Here is a 6,986-nt window from a genome sequence, read left to right as displayed (position 1 = left end):
TGATGTTTAATATATACAAGGTGTTTCTCACGTGTTTACTTGATCATATACTGGGCGAATTACTCGGAGTATTCACGGTTTACCGATGATTTCCTCCGGAGCTTCGCCCCACTCATCATCATTCACCCCGTGGATATGCTGTGGATTTTTGCCATGGCATACAGAGCTCAAAATGACACTCGATCACATCTGCCTGCCCGACCACCACTTCAAATCAAGGAGGTGCCCCCCCCCCCCCCCACCGAAAAAAATTTCTGGCTACGCCCCTGCTTTCGGTAGTCGGGCTGGTTACATATAACTCTCCTATAGCTTCGCTCTCTGGCTGTCCGTGTGACTCCCCTCGCCTTCGCGTATACTTAGTTTCCACCTGGATTCGAGACCATGTTCGAGACCTTTCAACACTCGTTCACTAGAACGTGGGAAGCTTGGGAAAGCGCGAGCTCCTTCTCATGTGCTCGGCGGACATCGAGCGCCGCATCGGCTCCTCTCTATTTCCTTTCCTGTCCTATATTCCAATTCCCATGTGTCTTACGGTTGAGGTGTCCTCACCCGAGAGACAGATACTGTTCACACCAGCCCATGTCATCTTTAGATTTAGGTGCACGTTAAAGAACCGCAGGCGGTGGAAATTTCCGGAGTCCTCTATTACTGCGTCTCTCATAATCATATCGTGGTTTTGGGACGTTAAACCCCAGATATTATTATTACTTCATCTTCATTTCAGGAATCCTTGCTACCTCTTTGTGACCATCTTGCGTGCCGTTGCGTCATGACTGGAGTTCTATATCTTCTAGAACGTTGCTTCTATAGCATATCTAGGGCAGGTGTCTCAAACACGCGGCCCGCGGACCCTTCGCTTGCAGTTTGGCCCTGAGGTCCAGTATGTATGAGCGGTACGTAGGGATAGGTGGATTGATGGTTCCCAAGTGCGCGGGTGATTCCGAGCACGAACATGCCTGCCTCACGACACAGAAGAAGAAGAAATGGCGCAACCAAGCATTGACGGAATCGTCGCTTTCACGGGTCGGCCACCAAGTTTCCCGGTGCCTCTCGAACAGGACGGAGACCTCCTCGATTCTCGAAGTGGTACCGCACGGGACTCGCACGACGAGCCAGGACGAAGCAGGCCGGTCCCCGTAGCGCCCTGCTCCTCGCCCGAGCAGGACCCTCATCAGGCAGGCACTACCGACCGCAGTGACCAAAACACCGTCCGCGAACGCGCAGCTTCGGATGCCAGGCCGCCAGCGCTGCACAGCAGAGAAGAGAACCCGGGCGGTAAGTGCATTCTGCTCGCTTTATTAAATGTAAATATAGTGCGAATTTTTTAGATTGCGCAACGAGTTTCGCATTGGCGATGTGTCCAACCTGGTCCAACCGATGACGTCACACGCACAGACACTTGGGCTCGAATGACGTCAGCACAACGCGTGCGTGCATGGATAAATACCAAAATGTTCCGACGGCGAGATCAGAGCTCTGGGACTCTGCCGAAGGTCGACAAAGCGACTACCGATTCTTTATGACACGCTGCAGCGCACGTCTCATCAGGCAAAGTAGGCGTCCCGCCTGCAAGCACGCTGGATGGAAAATTCGGCGCATTTTCCACAACGCTGCATGATGGAGAGATTCGAGTCGCCGCTGTGCTATTCGCATTGACAGTGATAACTGCCACCATTTACATTCTGGCTGTAGTTTACTTTATTTATCTTTCGCTTGTACAAACTTGTCCGAGTTTCCGCACAAGTTTGTCACGCCCATCTTTGGGTCTACACGTACAGCGTATAAGCGATGGAACGATAGACGATACACAAGTGGAACAGATACGCTATGAGGATGTGAGGCTGCATGCATGGGCGAGTTAGTAAAGATCCATTTTTAATTAAGGCAGCGCAAAAGGCGGAAACACAAGACAAAGAAGACCACGGGACAACGCGCCGAACTAACATTAGTTCATAGACGTACCTCGTGATGCCGACGTGTGTGGGGAGGGGAAGGGGGGGGGGGGGGAGTCTCGTGCACCGCATCTGGTGTTGCTTACTGTACTCGTATAACGCGCTTGAAACAGAGTCATGTGTTTGGGTTCCGCGCGGAGGACTGTCTCGACATTCGATCCTTGCATCCGCGCCACACTCGCCGCGCACATGGCCGGGTGCACAGTCACGGGACAAAGTTGCAGCTGCCGTAAAGTAAACGAAAGAGAACAGCTGGCTGCAACAACGCACTTCCTCCCAAATTACCTGAATGCGCGAAGTGCGCGTTGTATACACCGTTTCTCTCTGGCTGCAACGTAAATCTGTTTATGTTGTTTCAAGACAAATGACGAAAGATTTTTTTTTTCTTTCGGTTGAGTGACCTTGCACCCACACAAAAGAGCCGCTGTTTCTTTTTCAGGAAAGACTGGACATTTCAAATCGCAAGCGCAGAAAAAAAAAGGAATCAATAAAAAAATGTCTGCTAGTTTTACGTATGCTAAACTGGCTATAACATTAATAGAATAAATAAAAGTGGAGCATATGTGGGCCTTAAGTAATGGTATACATGTGGCTAATAAACGGCAGTGCGAAGCGAAACGAAGGGCAGGGAGCAGATATATACGTCTTAACAAGACTATTTGTTGGCCTATAGTTGGCATTTACTTCAATTTGGCCGCGAATTACAACGCACACACAAAGGGAGGGACACGATGACAGGACGTCCTGTGATCGTGTCCCTCCCTTTGTGTGTGTGTTCTAATTCGCGGAAAAGGGGCGTTGATCCGGTCACAATTTTTTTCGTCATTCTGCAATATTTCAAAATGGCATCGAGTAGTTCAGGCGCTCAATTCTTGGCCATTCTCCCAGTGTCGGTACGAGCCATGTCATATTTAAAAAATTATCATCATCATCACGAGCGGCGCAAGCGGGCGCAAGAGCGTGAGATTCCGATTGGCTTACCTGCGAATCAAGAGGACATCTCTACTATATTGAAGCCTTTAATTTCACTACAGGAGGTCTGTTAAGAGATATAAGGGATGCGCTGAAATAGTTTGTAGCCGTTCGTATATATAGTACACACTATAGTCCTGCACCGGACAAACAGGACGATGATTATGCTGTGGTACATTCATAACCAACTCCGTTGTATCTTTTTAAATGATACAGGCTCGATCGTACAGGTATTTCGTAGTTAGGCTTCGTGATTAAATTGTCGCGCGCTACCACTTCTTTTTTTTTTTTTCGTTTCCAGCTCCGTGTCCGTACGCACAATTATCATATGCACCTTTGTCGCCGGCACTCGCGGTTCACACAAACCGCAACAAGACCTGGCATACGACTGGCGCCAGCCGAAGCTGTGCAACTAAATGCTTCTATAGGGCTGAAAATACAAACGCCATAAACACTGCGGAGACGACAACACACGGCACTGCCTTGCAGCGTTATATAGCTTGACTATAGCCTGAAATCGGCGCTTTGGTAAAGTAATGGCGAATTTGTGCCGCATCTCTTGAAATGCCGCAGGCGCCATGACACCGGCTCCGGCGGAGTCGCCGCGCAGCAGACAACAGTCCCTGCCGCCGAGCGAGCTGAGCACGTGTCAGGCGTGCCTGACCATCGTCGTGCTGGCGCTGCTCGTGGCTGCGCTGTGTGTGGCCACGATGCGACTGCTGCGCACCGTCGACAGGGAGTTCGTCCACTCGTCACCGTCGCCGCAAGCCCGCGCCGGGAGCGGCAACCTGGGCTTACCGCGGGACGGAAAGGGCGCGGCAGCGCAAAATGGTTGAAGACGCGCCGTGAAGAGAAGGTCGTCTGCAAGCCCCACATTAAAGAGCGATGAAACTTTGTCTAGTTATTTAATTCCGAGACTATATAACCAGGGTTGCGAGTATACACACGAGAAAAGGAACGTGTACAGCAAAGACCTGCGCATGCTATACTTAGCATGAAGCAGGATACTTTGAGCATATATAAAGCAGACTCCCAACGGTATTTATTGTACGTAGGTCTTCCTTCCTTCGTATGCGCTTTTCTACGTGCTGCACTGCAACTCGTGCCAGCGAACACGATGCAGGCCTATTAGCACCTCCATTTCATAACTTACCGACATCTGCAGAACCTTAAAATTCGAGGTTTTTTACGTCAATACCGATTGGCTGGACGATTTCACCGATGCTATTTGGGTAGTCGAAAGTTTCAGACGTAACCTAGCCCAAATATATGGTAGCTTTCCGGTTTGTTAGAAATGATCGGACATATACTCATATATTTTGTTGGCCGCAGTTAATCGATTCTAAGCCTTCTATTTTCGCCTTGTACGATATATGCCTTCTTGATATCCAACGCTAGTACGAATTCGTAGCTTGATCCTCTGGCTAGGTTGAGTACGTCATTTTGCAAGAGGAGAAAAACGTCTTGGGCCGATGTGGCCGGAAACCAACATATTGACCGGTAGCAGACCCTCCCTCTTTACATAGTCTGTAGAGAGGGAGTCTGCTTTTTCAAAATGTTTACCAAAGCACGAGTCGAAGGAGATTGGTCGGATGTTTTTAATATCTATTCCTTTCCCTGGTCTTGACACGAGTCCTATACTGGAAGGTCTGCTCCGTCCAGTCATACCTTTTCATTAAAGAAATCCGTGCTTTGTCGGAGGCCCGCGTAACTCAGATTACTAAGCATAGTGTTTGCTATTTTGTCTCTTACTAGGTCTGTAATTTTTGTGAGAGACTGGGCCGCCGCGTAAACCTCTTGAAGCGTTATGGACGCATCTAACTGTGGTTGTCCTTTTCCTGGATATCTGTCATGCACCACCTTGCATGTGTCCTGTCCGACATTGAACTACTTAACTTCGTGGATAAGTACGTCATCGTCACCTTCAAATTCATTCTCCAGAGTATTTAAAGCCCTGTTCCTCATTCTTTTTGTTGCCCCTGAATCTATCATACTCCTCAGGATGTGCCATGTATTTTTGGTCCCTAACGTCCCTCTAACTGAGTTACTAAATTGCCTTCAGCTATTGTTGTTTAGGTGACGTGCGTAGTCATTGGCTTCTTGTGCCAATTGTGCTACCCTAATCCTCAGTTTCCGATTAAGCTTTTGCCTCCTCCATCTCTTTGTGAGGCATCCCACAAATGTAGCAAGTGTTTACCTACTGCTGGGATTTCCACGCTTGTTTCTTTTTCTTCGTCACTTTCCTGTGTTCCTCCCTTATCTGTGTCACCCAGTTACATAGATATATTATTTCCCCCTGGTCTCCTGTGTTCTTCCGAAATTTCTTCCATTCAGCTTTCCCAATTACTCTTACCGTGGCGGCACTAATTGTTATCCCTATAGAATGTATAGTAGTCGCTTCCCAAGTTTTCTCCGAGGTGTGCCCATGTGGCGTTTCTTTCGGAATTTGTAAATGTTAAGTCTGGTGACGTGTTTTTTGTTAAGCTGTTTCCAACCCGTGTCGGTAGATCCGGTTGCGTGAGTTGATAGAGATCGCACTTTTCCACAAGGTCTACAAGGAGTTTGCCCTTCGGACTGTCCTGCCTATATCCCCAATATCTGTGTTGCGCATTAAAATGCCCCATGATAACTGGACAATGAGGTTCCGGACAAATAGGGATCCCCCGGCCACTTACAATGAACTAACAAATAATTTTTACCTGGGGAGGCGGAAGTATCCGCCGCCGCTCAGTAAATTGAACAGGCGTCAGGCGTTGACACCCACTCTTGCAGATCGATCGGGCATATCCTAGCCCCGCACTCTTGCACAGGATCTATCCCGGAATTCAGACGTCAAACAAGTATGCGCGCTTTGCTCAGAATTTGCCACAAACGCTCTGACGGTGCCCCACATTACGGGGTGACGAAGACGCTACGTCGTCCAAGTGGGATGCAGCCCTACGCAGTCCGGATTTGGAGGCACAAGTACGGGCAGTCCGACAGGCCTAGCGGCCCGCTACGTGTTAGTATACGCGCCGAAGGGCCTATATAAATTCAATTCCATGATAACTAGCCTGTCTTTCTCTTTCAATAAACCTATCGCATGCGCTATGATTTAGGTGGGATATCTTCATAATCGTCATCCAGCACCTGGAGTAGCATGTCAGGCGAACAGCCAGGCAAACATCTCCAGCTTCATTAAAATGTTTATCTCTCTCTCTCTGCTGAATAACGTGCTCATAAAACGCCCACATAAAAGTGTGCGTGTGGGTATGTGTGTGTGTGGGTCAGAGAGAGGGCGGTATACATGTATCAAGTATTTGGCAAGTACCTTGGAGATTGGAGGGGGGCTTACCTGAGGTGTATACGGTGTGGTAGAGGCGTTTAAATTCCAGCCGTTGGTTTGGTGTTCCTAGATTCACATCATGGAGAAAGGACATCGCATTGCATACGTGGCCTCCACGCTTTGAAAGTGCGGCGTTATAAAGATGTCCTCGTATTGGTCTCGCTCCCGAGAGGCTTATTTTATAGATCTCCATTGTCACCATCTTTTCTCACTGCGCAGGACGTCATCGCGATCCGTAGACCAAATCGATAATTTGGTCATAATATACTTACCATCTTACCCAGTGTGCCAATTCTCTATACATAATCTTTAGTTATTCGGCACTTCTCACTTCCGTTGTCGGTGTATGTAGCGCTTGATCCTCTGACATGACATGCGCAGCAAGCTATGCAGTAGATGACTGCAGCGTGTCGGGCTGAGCGTGGTCATCAAGATTCTCAAGTACTATTACCTCAATGAACACGAGTGAAACAATGTTGGTGCCTGCTGATCAATTGATTGATTGATTGATTGATTGATTGATTGAGTGAGGGAGGGAGGGAGTGAGGGAGGGAGGGAGGGAGGGAGTGAGGGAGGAAGGGAGGGAGTGAGTGAGGGAGTGAGTGAGTGAGGGAGTGAGTGAGTGAGCGAGTGAGCGAGTGAGTGAGTGAGTGAGTGAGTGAGTGAGTGAGTGAGTGAGTGAGTGAGTGAGTGAGTGAGTGAGTAAGAAACAGAGAGAGGGAATATTTTTTTAGGGA

Source organism: Rhipicephalus sanguineus, chromosome 3, assembly GCF_013339695.2.
Source record: "Rhipicephalus sanguineus isolate Rsan-2018 chromosome 3, BIME_Rsan_1.4, whole genome shotgun sequence".
Classification (NCBI taxonomy): Eukaryota; Metazoa; Arthropoda; class Arachnida; order Ixodida; family Ixodidae; genus Rhipicephalus; species Rhipicephalus sanguineus.
This window is presented reverse-complemented; position numbering follows the sequence as displayed.